Raw genomic sequence first — 16,450 nt, 5'->3', positions numbered from 1 at the left:
GTTCTGTCTGGGAAGTGGGGTGGAGACCAAGAGAAGCTGAATGATTATAAGTTGAAATGGTTCTGATTGAGAGGACAATAAAGGCTTGCTAACTGCCTCTGATCTGTCTGTCAGACGTGTAAGTAGAAGGGGATGAATGAGAACAGAGAAAAATAGATCAAGGTGTTGGGACTGTGAGGTACAAAATATTGCATTTATTGGAAAGCTGAACAGAGCAGAATCCTGGAAATAATCTACAGGTTATGGAACATCTGTGAGGGTTGATTATCTTCTCTCACAAGTTACCAATTGTAACATAAAATAGAAAGCATTGTTACCTTGTTTACAAGGATGTTGCTGGGACTTGAGGACCTGAGTCACAGGGAAATGTTGAATAGGTTAGGACATTATTCCTTAGAATGTCGAAGACTGAAGGGAGATTTGATAGAGGTATACAAAATTCTGAGAGGTACAGATAATGTAAATGCAAAGCAGGCTTCCCCCCCCACAGAGTATGAGTGAGACTAGAACTAGATGTCATGGGTTAAGGGTGAAAGATGAAATGTTTAAGGGGAACATGAAGGCAAACATCTTCACTCAAAGGGTGGTGAGAGTATTGAAAAAGCTGCCAGTGCAAGTGGTGGATGCAGGGGCAATTTCAACATTTAAGAGAAATTTGGATAGGTTCAAGGATGGGAGTGTGTTATGGAGGGCAGGTTGATAGGACTAGGCTAATAGTTTGGCACTGACTAGATGGGCCAAAGGGCCTATTTCTGCACTGTACTGTTCCTTGAATCTATAGGTGTGCATCATCCAGCTCTCTTCAGCCTCCTCAAATAGTAGAGGTGTTAGTGATCTTTCCTGATTGTGCAGCATGTGTCTGGGACTATGAGAAGTTATGCAAGATGTGCACTTCCAGGAGTATGAAACTGCTCGCAATTTCCACTGGTTTGCCACTGATGTAAAGGGGAGAGTGAGTAGTGTGAGTTCTCCCGAGGTTGATAACTATCTCCTTTGTCTTGATAACATTGAGGAAGAAGTTATTTGCCTGTCACTAGGCCTCAAGCTCTTCCACCTCCTCTCTGCAGGCCACCTCATTGTTATTAGTAATGACTCCCTCCACTGTCATGTCATTGGCGAACTTAACTATGTGATTACTCAGGTGTTTGGCCGTGCATCAAGTGTGAGCATAGTGTACACCCCTGAGGGCTCCTGTTTTGAAGATGATGGGGAGGGAGGAGCAGTTGTGCAGCCTGACTATCTGAGGTCTTTTGGTTAGGAAGTCCAACACCCAGTGTATTTAGAATTGGGAGTAGGAGTTTGTTCACCAAGGTTTGTGGGACAGTAATGGTGAATGCCAAAATGAAATCCAAAAGTAGCATTCTGACACAAGTGTCCTTGATTTCTAGGTGTGTTAGGGCCAGGTGCATGACAGATGCATCTGTCATGGAATGGTTCTGTCGGTAAGTATATTGGAGAGCGTGCAATGTGGCAAGAATGGAGTTTCTGATATGTGCCATTACCAGCCTTCCATTATAATTAGTGCCATTGATATAATGTTAACAGGATTCCGGTGCGTAAGTGTATCAATTGAAATCAAGCTGCAAGTCATGTCCTTCAACCTTAACTGCATCGACAGTCAGAAAAAGTTTGCTCTTCCATGTGTGCTCGCTAGTGGTCCATTAGTATTCTAGCATCACTAAATTTTACCCACCTGATCAGACCACATCTAGTTGCGTCACTTCCATAACTCTTACAGAGACGCCACTGCAAATATTTTGTCGTTTAACAACAGTCATAGTTTTGAATATATGCTGGTCCTTTGACCACAATCGATCAGGATTGTGGAAAGGGAGATGTGGGTACAACCCTGACCACGTACGCTCCCTTTGTGGAGTTTTTACTTTGTGTGTTTCTTGTAGGTGATCCAGTCTGCTCCATCCCAACAATGCACATGTTGATTGGCTAATCCATTACTGTAAATTGTTTCCATTGTGTAGGAGAATTGCAGAACTTGTAATACAGAAGGTGAGGAGCATTGAAAAATGGTGTTAATGAAGGTAAATGCATGATTGGAGGTTGGTGTGGACCCTGCTGGCTAGAGGGCCTGTTCTGATGCTGTCTGCCATGACACCACCATTCTATGCCACTGTCAGAGAATCTCCCGCTTATTTCCCATAAGACAGTCTCACACATGTCCAAGAATACCACCCCACCCGCAATCATCACTGTCTTATTTGGTTCCACCTGTCATCCATCAGCCTCTTTTTCACCCTCCCTCTCACTTGTGGATACTTTTCCTTTACATTGTTAATCCTAGTGCAAGGTCTTGAGGGTGATGGGGTGGAGATGGATCTCTACCAAAGGAGCTGTAAAATGCTCCTTCCCTCTGCTAGCCTGCAGGTCACCTTTGGGAAAAGGTGTAGCACCTGCTTAGCTCCACTGCCTCCCGGAATCAGGGTCACGGGAAACCATGGGAGCAGGTGGTGGATGGCCGTATGTGCATTTGGTGCGTATCACAAGTACTGGCTATGCAACCACTGAAGACTATTGATAATGGCTGGGGTCATCCATCTTGTAACAAAACTGGCCAGAAGGCGGCAATGGGAAACCACTTCTGTAGAAAAATTTGCCAAGCACAATCAAGGTATTGGAAAGACCATGATCGCACACGTCATATGACACGGCACATAATGAACGAACGAAAATTTCGAGCCAAAGCATTAAACATTCCTTTGCCTCCACAAATGCTACCTGAACATCTAAGTTCTTTCATCAGGATTTTTTGCTCCATAGTCCAACACCTGCGGTCTCCTGTGTTTCCTATCATGTACATTGTTTTTTCCTTCTCCATTCCTATCTTGCTTTGACCTTAAATGTGCTTGATTTTTTAAACTTCTCTTAGTTCTGGTGACATGTCATTAAATTGAAATAATGTTTCCTAATCCACAGATGCAAACTGAACTGCAGAATATTTCCACTGTGTTCTATCTTTATCTGTGAAGTAGCATGTGATAAATTTAATCTGACTTTGGGAGAAGACAGGGCTTCAGTTTAATGGCTCTTCTAACAGACAGGACTTTAGTCAACTCAGCAATTCCTGTGTACTCTGCTGAGATGTCAGCCTCGATTTTTTTGACAATTCTGGTGAACAGCTAGAATCCACATCTTCCGACGCAGAAGGACTTCAAAGTCAACCTAGAATATTTATTGAATCATTTTAGAGTTCTCATTCATAAAAATTAATCATCTCATTTAAAAGACTTTTCACTAAAATCTATGAATCAATTGGCAATGGGGAGTTGGATCATGTCTATGTGGGCACATTTTAATCCAGAACCCAGAACCTAGCCCTTCACTCTCCATTCTCCAGTGAGAACTTAGGACAATCTGCTGAAGTCAGAGTGATGGACCTGTTCAACAGCTTCCCACATTGATCTAAAGTTTAAGGTAACGTGGATACTCCCCTGAAGTGAGTGGAAATAAATTAAAATAAAGTGATACCTTCTAAAGTGGCCACTGAGTGTATGTTCGTGGTTTTCTGCTGCTGTAGCCCTTCCAGTTCCAGGTTTGAAGTATTGTGCATTCAGAGAGATTCTTCTGCACTCTACTGTTGTAGTGCATGATTATTTGAGTTACTGATCCCCTCCCGTCAGCTTGAACCAGTCTGGCCGTTCTCCTCTGACCTCTCTCATTAACAACGCATTTTTGTTCACAGATCTGCGGCGCTCTGGATGTTAAACTGTTATAGACTGTTTTACATGAAAATCAATCCCAGGTGATCATCAGTTTCTGAGATACTCAAATCACCCTGTCTGGCACCAACAATCATTCCACGGCCAAAGTCACGTGGATCACATTTCTTTCCCATTCTGATGCTCAGTCTGAACAACAACTGAGCCTCTTGATCATGTCTGCATGCTTTTATGCATTGAGTTGCCGCCACTTGATTGGTTGACAAGCAGGTGTACAGGGGTACCTAATAAGGCGGAAGCTTAGTGTATATCTGTTTCCTTACCGACACCTGCAACACTCCTTCAGCGCAGATTGAACAGATAGATACAGGGTGACCTGGCTCCATACAGCTTCATGCAAGGGCACACTTTTCTCTTGGTGCTGGTGATTAATTCTACCAACTAAATAATGCAAAATATAAATTAAATTTAAAAAAAACTACAAGCTTGAAATCTGAAATCTTCTTGAAAGGTTCTAACTTTCTTTCCACAGATGCTGCCTGACTTGTTAGGTGTTTTCCAATGATTTTTTTGTGAAGAGCAGAAATATCCCATTTCATATGCACAGTACACCAATCTATTTCTCCTGATTAAATGGTAGTGGTGGAGGGTTATAAGTTTGACTGCAGCCATACATCCTGATTTAATAGTTGTAGAATGCTATTCAGTGGGTTCTTAACTAACAAAGACAGATAAACATGAGAGATGAGAAACTCAGTCATGGTGATTGCTTTATCATGAGCTCTTCGTTGTCTGTTAGTAAAATTTTTAATAACATGGAGGGAATTCATTTGGATATTTTCATTAAAGGGGGAAACCATGAAGTAGCAATTATTTCAGTAGTTAACAAAAAAAGTATTGGGGATGGGGAAAGACTACTTCCCTGAAATGAACCATTTGAGATTGAAGTTAATGTTCTACCACTAAGAATGCATCTGATGTTGGGATTCATTTGACTTCAATGTTGTCATTGCTGGAGTCGTTTGCTGCTCACTGGGTTGCAGCCCATCTCATACACACACTGTTGTATTGCTCCCTATAATATCGAGAGATGGACTATACGCTGTATCACAGTTGTTCTTAAGGAATCAACTCTCTGCTCTCACACCTCGACTCGGCGGAGAGAGACATTGACTGAGTTACAGAGTGCAGAAATACAGTAGATTTAACGGAGGGAAAGAGCAGAAGTATATTACTTTCCCAAGTTCAGGGTGGCCTTCAGGTTGAGTGCTTTCAGCTTTAAACAAGATCGAAAAGGAATGGCATCAATCATTAAAAGAGGAAGTTTCCCACAAAATAAAATTCCAGTTGGCAGATTTGTGGATACCATATGTGATTAGCCCAAAGTTTGCATCCTGGAGAAATTAGTTGCAAGCATATGTAAAACATCTGCATTTTCTCAGAGGCAATTTTGACAGGTTTACTTCAGTCAAGTTTAAAAGGAACTAGGGCTATCAGTCTCTGTTTCTGTAATAAAATCCTCTGGGACATATGGTAGGGAACTAATTAATCAGAATTAGTATGGATCGGCACTGTAGAGAGTGGTGAATTCTACTAGTAATTGACCCAGTGGTCCAGGAATGTTCTAAATTGCAATGCTAGTTGAAAATTAGCTCCAGCTCTCAGCTGCCAGTGCTCAACACACACTGAAATCATGACCTGAGGTAGTTCTGTTCTGCCCATGGAATGGGTTAAAGCAGTGGCTTCCAAACTTCTTTGGAATACTGCTGCCTTGGCTCCCAGACAACATCCCCAGCGACCCTCTCTCCTTTCCAGCCATTACATAAAACTATAAAGAATTTTGATTCATATTGTACAGTGAAAAAAAAGCAATGGCAAATTCAAATCATTAACACGTAATTGCAAAAAATATTCAGATTTATTTAAAGCTAGAAATAACATTTTCTTTATTTAATTACAGTAAAAATAATTTTCATAAACAATTTTAGAACGTACATTGGTAGTCCAACTACTAATTCATTACTTTGTTGCTTTTTCACCTTTCGATGAGATGGATGGGCTTGGTGCAGTGATATTAGCTTCTCAACATCAGGCTGAGTGTCACTCAGAAGGAGTCTCAGATCACTATGTTCAGAAATTTGAAAGAAGTTGGGTGACTGTACTGAAACTGTGCTCCACTAAAAATTATATTGGAAAAGCAAAAAAAAAATCTTGACCTTTCTCCTCAAAGAAGGATAGAGTGTAGAGATTTATTTCTGCAACCAAAAATCTTGATACAATATTTTGAACATCGGCTTCAGTTCGAAGTCGATTTGCAGTGAGATCAGTTCATTCTCTATCCTTCCTGTCAATTCTTTACTACAAGTGTTCAGAGATGTATTTATTACACAATCTGGAATTTGGGTCAAGACATGATCCTGAAGTCTCCTTGACATGTCTTTAGGTACGTAGCTTACCCAGGAAGGGAAAGTAAACTCAAAGATCGGTCATCTGGTATTTTTTCTTTCCCTTCCAACTCAGAGAGGCTCAGAAATCGAAAAAGGTCTCGACTGACATATTGCACTGAAGTAGGGTTAACTTGGACAGAAGTATGGAGATAACTGATTTGACTTGGTAAGATTCACATAATTTCCTTGCAATTAAAGATTATTACATTAAACATTGTGAATATTTCTGACAAATAAGCAATGTCATGGAATGAAGCACCCAAGTCTTCAAAGAATTTTATCACCATTTCAAAATGTGCCACCGCTCTCAATTTCCAAAAACGATGACAATTTCCCCTGGTATTTAACCTGTCCATCTCCCAGCAGCAACGCGGCAGCTGCCTCATTACACCTGCCCATCGATGACCCAGTTAACCGCATCGTCATCTAGATCATTGACATAGATGACAAACAACAAAAGACCCAGCACCAATCCCTGTGACACACCACTAGTCACTGGCCTCCAGTCATTGAGGTAACCCTCTACTACCACTCTCTAGCTTCATCCACAAAGCCAATGTCTAAGCCTTCACAAAAGAAATGGAATAATTAGAATTACTATGTATTGTCAGAATCAGCTGAATATTTCATTACATTCAAGTCATTCTCATCTCTCCTCTCAAGCTATATATATTAGGAGACTTCTTAAACCATTCTCCATCCTCAAGGTGAGCACTACAGAAGCAACCTCATGTGCCTAAACATAATTAAGTTTTATTGCACTGCATAAAGTGAAGTCTGTTCATATGCTTCTTTTATGAATCAATTTATAAACCACACACAGACTGACCTACATGGAGGTGCTGAGCCAGCACTAAAAGCGGCTGTACAATTTCCCATTTTATCTGTCTGTGTTATATTGCTGAACTGTGTTTATTCTAACATCAATCGACTCTCCAGCATGTCACACTACTAAGGTTCTTTACAGTCGATCACTTAAGGAGCAATTACATGAGATTTGTTCCGATATGTGTAAGTAGGCTTTGTTGCATAGTTTTGCCTGCATGAATCCTGGAGTAACAGTCAATAATATACAGTGCCTTATGAAAGTTTTCAACCCCCAACCCTTTGTTCACATAAATGAGTATTACAATCAGGGATTTTGATCAACTTAACTGAGAATTTTTATTTGTAAATCACACGGCCCTTTATTCCACAGTAGAGCCCAAAAATCGGGGGAAATTGTAAAGAAAGAAAAACTAAAAATTCAAAACCTGAAATGTCAGCAGTTCAAAAATATTCATCCCCCTTTCTCAGTACTTGGTTGAACCACCTCTCACAGCTATTACAGCCAGTGGTCTCTTCAGATAAATCTCTCCTAGCTTTGCACAATGAGATGGAGCAAGATTTGCCCATTCCACCTTGCAAAATTGCTCAAGCTGTGCCAGGCCAGTTGTGGAGTGGCCGTGGACAGCAACCATGATGTCTTGGCAGAGAATTCCGATGGGTTAAGGACACCCCAGGACATCATTTTTTTCACTTGTTTAACCTTGATCTAAATCAAGCTGCCATCCTCATGGAAAAACTCACCTACTTACATAACCTCCATTCCAATTACATATCATCATTGTTCTGTTACAATCCATTTATGGCCTAGTCATTGTCAATCATTGTTTTCTGACATCTTGCACACACCTCTGCCTTGAATCCTCATTAGTTGTCATGCTTCCAGAAATTTCCACATTCTTGACTTTTCTATCCAAGCACTTCATTTTGTCCTCTTTGGAGTTCCCACACAACCCAATCACTGATATGGTTTTCCAACATCCCCTGATATCTCATCCATTTTGCTGCAATTTTTCATTATATTATAAATTATGAAGTTACAATGTACAGTACAGTAGCAAGAAAAGGTTTGTGATCCCTTTACAATTTCCTGGTCTTAAACATAGAAACATAGAAAATAGGTGCAGGAGTAGGCCATTCAGCCCTTCGAGCCTGCACCGCCATTCAGTATGATCATGGTTGATCATCCAACTCAGAACCCTGTACCAGCCTTCCCTCCATACCCCCGATCCCTTTAGCCCCAAGGGCCATATCTAACTCCCTCTTAAATATAGCCAATGAACTGGCCTCAACTGTTTCCTGTGGCAGAGAATTCCACAGATTCACCACTCTCTGTGTGAAGAAGTTTTTCCTCATCTCGGTCCTAAAAGGCTTCCCCTTTATCCTCAAACTGTGACCCCTCGTTCTGGACTTCCCCAATATCGGGAACAATCTTCCTGCATCTAGCCTGTCCAATCCCTTTAGGATTTTATACGCATCAATAAGATCCCCCTCAATCTTCTAAATTCCAACGAGTATAAGCCTAGTCGATCCAGTCTTTCATCATATGAAAGTCCTGCCATCCCAGGAATCAATCTGGTGAACCTTCTTTGTACTCCCTCTATGGCAAGAATGTCTTTCCTCAGATTAGGGGACCAACACCGAACACAATACTCCAGGTGTGGTCTCACCAAGGCCTTGTACAACTACAGTAGTACCTCCCTGCTCCTGTACTCGAATCCTCTTGCTATGAATGCCAGCATACCATTCGCCTTTTTCACCACCTGCTGTACCTGCATGCCCACTTTCAATGACTGGTGTATAATGACACCCAGGTCTCGTTGCACCTCCCCTTTTCCCAATCGGCCACCATTCAAGTAATAATCTGTTTTCCTGTTTTTGCCACCAAAGTGGATAACCTCACATTTATCCACATTAAATTGCATCTGCCATGAATTTGCCCACTCACCTAACCTATCCAAGTCACCCTGCATCCTCTTAGCATCCTCCTCACAGCTAACACTGCCGCCCAGCTTCGTGTCATCCGCAAACTTGGAGATGCTGCATTTAATTCCCTCATCTAAGTCATTAATATATTTTGTAAACAACTGGGGTCCCAGCACTGAGCCTTGCGGTACCCCACTAGTCACTGCCTGCCATTCTGAAAAGGTCCCGTTTATTCCCACTCTTTGCTTCCTGTCTACCAACCAATTCTCTATCCACATCAATACCTTACCCCCAATACCATGTGCTTTAAGTTTGCACACTAATCTCCTGTGTGGGACCTTGTCAAAAGCCTTTTGAAAATCCAAATATACCACATCCACTGGTTCTCCCCTATCCACTCTACTAGTTACAGCCTCAAAAATTCGATGAGATTTGTCAGACATGATTTTCCTTTCACAAATCCATGCTGACTTTGTCCGATGATTTCACTGCTTTCCAAATGTGCTGTTATCACATCTTTGATAACTGACTCTAGCATTTTCCCCACCTCCTATGTTAGGCTAACCGGTCTATAATTCTCCGGTTTCTCTCTCCCTCCTTTTTTAAAAAGCGGGGGTACATTAACCACCCTCCAATCCTCAGGAACTAGTCCAGAATCTAACGAGTTTTGAAAATTATCACTAATGCATCCATTATTTCTTGGGCTACTTCCTTAAGCACTCTGGGATGCAGGCCATCTGGCCCTGGGGATTTATCTGCCTTTAATCCCTTCAATTTACCTAACACCACTTCCCTACTAACATGTATTTCCCTCAGTTCCTCCATCTCCCTGGACCCTCTGTCCCCTACTATTTCCGGAAGATTATTTATGTCCTCTTTAGTGAAGACAGAACCAAAGTAGTTATTCAATTGGTCTGCCATATCCTTGCTCCCCATAATCAATTCACCTGTTTCTGTCTGTAGGGGACCTACATTTCTCTTAACCAATCTTCTTTTCACATATCTATAAAAGCTTTAACAGTCAGTTTTTATGTTCCCTGCCAGTTTTCTCTCATAATCTTTTTTCCTTTCCTAATTAAGCCCTTTGTCCTCCTCTTCTGCATTAACTACTCATTAAATGTGTTCTGATCTTCATCTAAGTCACAATAATATACAATCTGCCTGAATTAATAACACACAAACAATGGTACTTCTTTTTGTCTATACTGAGTATACCATTTAAACAATCACAAAAACGTGAACCTTTGGTGTAATCTCTGAGGCGAGTAGCTGGGTAACTGTCAGGAGAAATGGAAATGTGAATTGCACAGAGCACCCTGTGGCCATTCCCCTCAATAGTAAGTAGACTGTTTTGGATACTGCTGTGGGGGATGAGCTCGCAGGGGAATGCAATGGACCAGGTTACTGGCATTGAGGATGGGTCCATGGTGCTGAAGAGAAAGAGTGAAAAGTGGAGATCAGTCGTGATACGTGACTCGACAGTCAGGGGAACACACAATCTATGGATATGAACAGGACACCCGGATGGTACGTTGTATCCCAGGTGCCTGGGTCAGGGACCTCTCGGACTGCGTCCAAAGCATTTTAGAGAGGGAGGGAGAGAGAGCAGCCGGATGTCTTGGTACATATTGGTACCAGTGACATAGGAAGGAAAAGCAAAGAGGTCCTGAAGAGAGAATTTAGAGAGCTAACAGAAAGCTGAGAAGCAGGACCTCCAGGGTAGTAATTTCTGGATTGCTACCTGTGCCATGCACCAGTGAGGGTAGGAACAGGATAATCTGGAAGATAAATGAGTGGCTGAGAAGCGGGTGCAGGGAACAGGGCTTCGGGTTTTTGGATCATTGGGATCTCTGCTGGGGGAGGTATGACCTGTACAAAAGTGACGGGCTGCATCTGAACCCAAAGGAGACCAATGTTCTAGAGGATTATTGGGGAAGGTTTAAAATAATTTGGTATGGGTGTGGAAACCCGAGTGAAGGAACTCAAGGTGGGACAAATGGTAAAAAAGCAAAGATAGCATGCAGTCAGACTGTCAGGAAGGGCAAGCAGATGATGGACAAAACTGCAGTCAGCTGAGTGAATATCAATGCATTAGAGACGCAGAATCAGAAAGGGTTGCAAATACAGTATTCAAAGTATTACAACTCATAGTCATAGACATACTTTATTGATCCCCGGGGAAATTGGTTAAATGCGTGAAGTATAAGAAATAAGGTGGATAATTTTGTTGCACTATTATAGATGGTCAGGTATAATGTGGCCATCACTGAACTGTGGCTGAAGTATGGTTGTAGTTGGGAGCTGAATGTCTAAAGTTACACATTGTATCGGAAGGATAGGAAACTAGCAGAGGGGGTGGCGAGGCTCTACTGGTAAAGAATGGCATCAAACCATTAGAAAGATGTGGTATGGGATCAGAAGGTGTTGAATCCTTGTGGGTTGATTTAAGAAACTGCAAGGATAGAAGGACCCTGGTGGCAGTTGTAGACAGGCCTTCCAACAGTAGCCTGCTGGGAGATCAGCTGTACTGGACTGGGTGTTATGTAATGAACCAGAAGCAATTAGGACGCTTAAGGTAAAAGAACCATTAGGAGGACAGTGATCACAATATGACTGAGTTCAACTTGAAATCTGATAGGGAGAAAGTAAAGTCTGACGTAGCAGTATTTCAGTCGAGTAAAGGAAATTACAATGGTATGAGAGAGGAGTCGGCCAAAGTAAATTGGAAAGAGATGCTGACAGCAGAGCAACAAAGGCATGAGTTTCTTGGAAAAATGAGGAAGGGGCAGGGTAGATGAATTCTGAAAACAAAGAAATACTCAAATGGCAAAATAGTACAACCATGGCTGACAAGGGAAGTCAAAGCTAACATAAAAGCAGAGGGAGGGCATAGATTTCCAGCATCTGCGGATTCTCTCTTGTGTGTGATTCTTAACTGGGTTTTGACACAGTGGTTAGTAAACTTTGCCGCTTTTAATCAGTAAATTTAGAAGTGACTGTTGCTACAGAATCTATTTGATTGATAAGTAACATCGCAGACAAATCCAAAACTGTTCTTGCCCAATTTCCTGATATCTGCACTTTCCGGTAGCTTTAATGGATAATGATTATAAATAAGGAATTTATCTGATCAAGCAAGCCTAAGCTGAAAACATCATTTTGTGTAGCCCAATACCACCAAGAACAACGGCTTAGTAACTTGGATGTGTAATGCTACTTTTTTCTGTGATATTTTTGTGAAGCTTTTTTTTAAAATCCAGAATGGAATACAATTGTGTACATTTTGACACCTTTCTGAATTTTCAACTAGCAGTTTCCAGTTGAGACTCATCTTTGCACATTTAAAAGGATTTCCATATCAAGATTGCATTGAATGATATCATTCCTTTTCTGGGGAAATTAATTTATGTTATTCCTAATGCACCTATTATTGGGCACTCCTGGGACAACCATGTGTTTAGTGAAACAAAGACAGAAAATGTTGGATAGCACAGCAGATCAGACAGTATCTGTGGGAAAAGAAACAGTCAAGATTTTCGGTCATCACAGCTGAATATTTGACATTTTTAAAAATTCTCTTGAATTTCTTGAGCTATTTTGGACTGAAGCCTGAAGCCTCACTCAAATATGTCCCGCTATCTCCTCTCCAAGACCTCCTACGGACTGGTGATTCCCTCTCCCAACTGATTCCCAATGAGCTCAAAGCTTCAACCCTTCAAATCTTCATTCCAAGCATCTCACCTCACTAATCAAGGCCTTAATTTAAACCACTCGCCATCCATCTGCCAAATAAGATGCCATTCTCTGGCTAATTATGACTAAGCCTACCAAGGCCTAGATGAAAGTTAAAAAAAAAATCTAAGTAAATTTATTATAAATTATGTATATGTTACCATATACTGCCTTGATTCATTTTCCTGTAAGCATTTATAGAAAAATCAATAAAATAGAAATTACAAAAAGAATACATTAACAAAGGCTGACAAACAGCCAATGTGCAAAAGAAGACAAATAGTTAAAATGTTAAAAAAATCTGAGAACATGAGTTATAGAGTCTATGGGTTGCATTATCAGTTCAAATTTGTGAATGAAGTTATGTATGCCAGTTCAGAAGCCTGATGGCTGAAGGCTAATAAATGTTCCTGAACCATGCTCCCTTCTCTCTACTACTATCAGGCAGATGATACAGAAGACTTGTAAAGATCAAACAGTTGTAAGTCAAACTTCCGACTATATTCTTTGTTTAGCTTCTGGTCATAAATGGGAGCCTGTCTTCAGTTGTGAATGTAAATGGAAAGCAGTAATCAGCTTGAAATTGCAAAAAAAAACCTTTGCAAACAGACACACTTTCTATAGCGGTGTGGGTCGCAGTCCCTGTCTTATTGCTAAAGAGGTGCAGTGTAAGACAAAGGGTTATTAATTTGGTTTCTTTCAAAACAGACAACGTTGGCTAACTTGCTTAGTTCAAGGAAGCTTGCAGACCAGATGGACGCAAATAATTTGCACATCAATAACCAATCTATTAATAAGTTGGAAGGTTTATGTACTCAGGGAAGACAGCTTCACTGGATTAATTATGGGTACCTGGGAGCTGTGTCTCCAAGAAAGTTTAAAATTATATCTGCTAAAAGGTAGGAAAGAATAGCGCATGTGTGAGAAGCCACACAAATGGCAAATAAACTGTATAAATGAAGAGAGCAGTTCAGGTTTATTGGGAATTGGGGTAAGGAACGTCAAGAAGCATGAAAGAAACATGGGAGTGGGCTAGAGTCCGTTGCACTGTTTTTGATTTCTGCGATGGATGACTGGTTCATCTGCATTGTTTGTATGTCTTTTTAGATTATAGGAATTGTTCCTGTGTTTTAGACTTCCTTTGTGTTTTAGAAATGGTTTGTAATTTGGAAGTCCTTTATAAGATTGAAATCTTCTAAGAGCTTTAAATATGTTTTAAGAATATTGTTTGGATTTAAACATGTATCACTGAAAATAAATGAACTGTGCTTAAACTACTTTGTCGGCTAGAAGTATTTTATTGGTAGGGAAGGGGACCCTACACTCATATCGTGGGCATTGACAGCTAACATTGCCATGGAGAATAAACAGGGAAGTAAACTAATCGTTGAAGATTGTGTAGTTTCAGTAAAACCTCCCTTTAGTGAGGTACTCATGGCTATGTATATCAGATAAGTTTTAAAGTCTTCATTTGAGTTTAGAACTTCACGGTCAACAAATCCTATACCATCACACATCAATCTACCATGTTTTCATAAAAAAAACCACATTACCTGTGTATGCATCAAGATAAAAACACAAACAAGAGAAACTCTGCAGATGCAGGAAATCCAAGCAAAACACAGAAACTGCTGGAGGAACTCAGCAGGCCAGGCAGCATCAGGCAGGATACTGCCTGGCCTGCTGAGTTCCTCCAGCAGTTTCTGTGTGTTGCATGCAACAAGATAGGTAGGTTGAGAAAAACAAAAATAGACAAAATTTGTTGTTAGCTCTAATGGTGAATTACTGTAACCTGAACTGTAACAAAATGGACACCTGTATATTTACCTTGGAAATAATTTTCACAGCTTTGTGAACTACTATTAAATTATTTGGAAAAATATCATTCTCTCTGTAAGCTCAACAGAAGATAGCGGAATTCATCTACTTGGCAATTCCCTGTGGTATTAATTAAATGAAACAAGGTGAAGCTCATCACAGTTATTTTCAAGATCAAGAATAATGATCATACCTTCATCATGCAACCTTGTGTGGATAAGAAAGGATATGTCTAAGTACGATATCAGATTTCCACCAATTGTCAATAAAAGTATTAGTATTAGAAGATTGTTAAGATGAATCAGGCTTTTCTTAACTTGTCATTTCAGGCAATGTTATTTGCTCGGAATCACTGAGTCAATACTCTTCTTGTATCCGCACTGCTTTACAAATAGAGTTATCGTTGAATTGAGCACAGGGATTAAATGGTAGAATTGAATGGAAGATATTTCAGTTCTCGTCTTTTTATGCAGACTATAATGAAGCCAATAAGATTGCCACAAATTGCTGTCTAGTTTGTTTGGCAGCCAGCGAAAATAGCATCAGCATTAAAGTTATTTCACATTAATTTAAATATTATGCTTTCATAAGCTCCAACAATATTTTTGTTGAAGAAAATACAGCATACATTAAGTCATTTATGCTTTTTATTTTAATAATGATGAATGAAGCAAATTATTTAGAGTATGTAGATGTGTAAATTTGTAATGTCTTGAAAATTTGTAAAACTACCATACCTTCAGAGAGCCAGACAACTTTGCAGCCAAACAGCTGCAAAATAATTGTGATTTCACTGATTCCACTAGGTGAGACAATTAAAACTGTGAGCATTTTCTACATTTGTTTTCTGGCTGAGCAGTCACATATAAATGAGGTTATGATGTAGAAAGGGAGACGGGATCCTGTGGCAGGCTTATTGCAGCAGACTAATATTACATCCAGATGGTTTAAATGACCACCAGGAATCTGTTTTATGGGCAGTCTTGAAATTAAACAGTGAAAGGCAAAAGTGAGCCCTGGGCATATTTTACTTTTGGCCATTGTCAACAGGATACGTGCTGTGACAATGATCTGATTCAGATCATTGGAATAAAATGCTGATGGCTTTTTGTTTCTTACAAATAATCTGAACTGACTGACAATTACTTTGATAATAATCTTACATTTAAATTCCTGTCTGGAAAATACATGCACTTTTGAAGCTTTCAGTATTATTTGGTTACACTGCCGATATGTTCTAGCTTGATTCTCTTTGGGGTTCTGAGAGAAAATACAGCTTTGATTTCTAAGGAGTTTGACCTGTGGCTATTCAGTCCCTCAAGAGATTGAATAAATTGGAATTTTTTGGTCCCAGGAGAGGCTGCATGGGCCTTTAGAAAGAAAACTGCTCGTTGATGTGAATGGCTTTTCTTCATTCTCTGTGTTTCTATAGATTACACCAGAGTGTGAACACATAATTTACTTGTATAAAATATTTATTTTAAATCAGATTATACTATTATTAATTCAATATGTGGTATATTCAGTTGTATATCATTCACAAGTAAGTATGCTAGTAAAATGTGAAGAAGAGCAAGCAATGTTTAAAAAGATCAGTGAATGGTAACTTCCCAAAGTGTATAGATTAGAAACTGAATTCAAAGTCAAAAGTGAATCAAATGCTGTTACTTCCAGCTCAGTCAAGTCACCACGGAAATCAATGTCATCCGTGCCTGGATCAATAAAAATGAATAAAAATTCTTCAAGGATATCAAAGTCTGCCTGATAAAGTGCAACATCCTCACCATCTCAGGGGAATTCCTGGCCTATGGCTGCTTAGAGTGGAGGAGGAACATTCAATACGTTACCAAGTTCACAGCATCTCCACAATAAGGACACATGACCATGTATAAGCAGTAGAAGGAGCATAAAACATCCTAAAAATTCCACATGCCTACCCCGTCAATCATTTCTTACCCCACCTGTACCTTAATCAATGGGTCCAGCTTTGAACTTTTCATCTACATCTGAACATCTCAGGGTCGCAAA

Source organism: Mobula hypostoma, chromosome 1 (genome assembly GCF_963921235.1).
Source record: "Mobula hypostoma chromosome 1, sMobHyp1.1, whole genome shotgun sequence".
NCBI lineage: Eukaryota > Metazoa > Chordata > Chondrichthyes > Myliobatiformes > Myliobatidae > Mobula > Mobula hypostoma.
Note: the sequence above shows the minus strand (reverse complement) of the source record.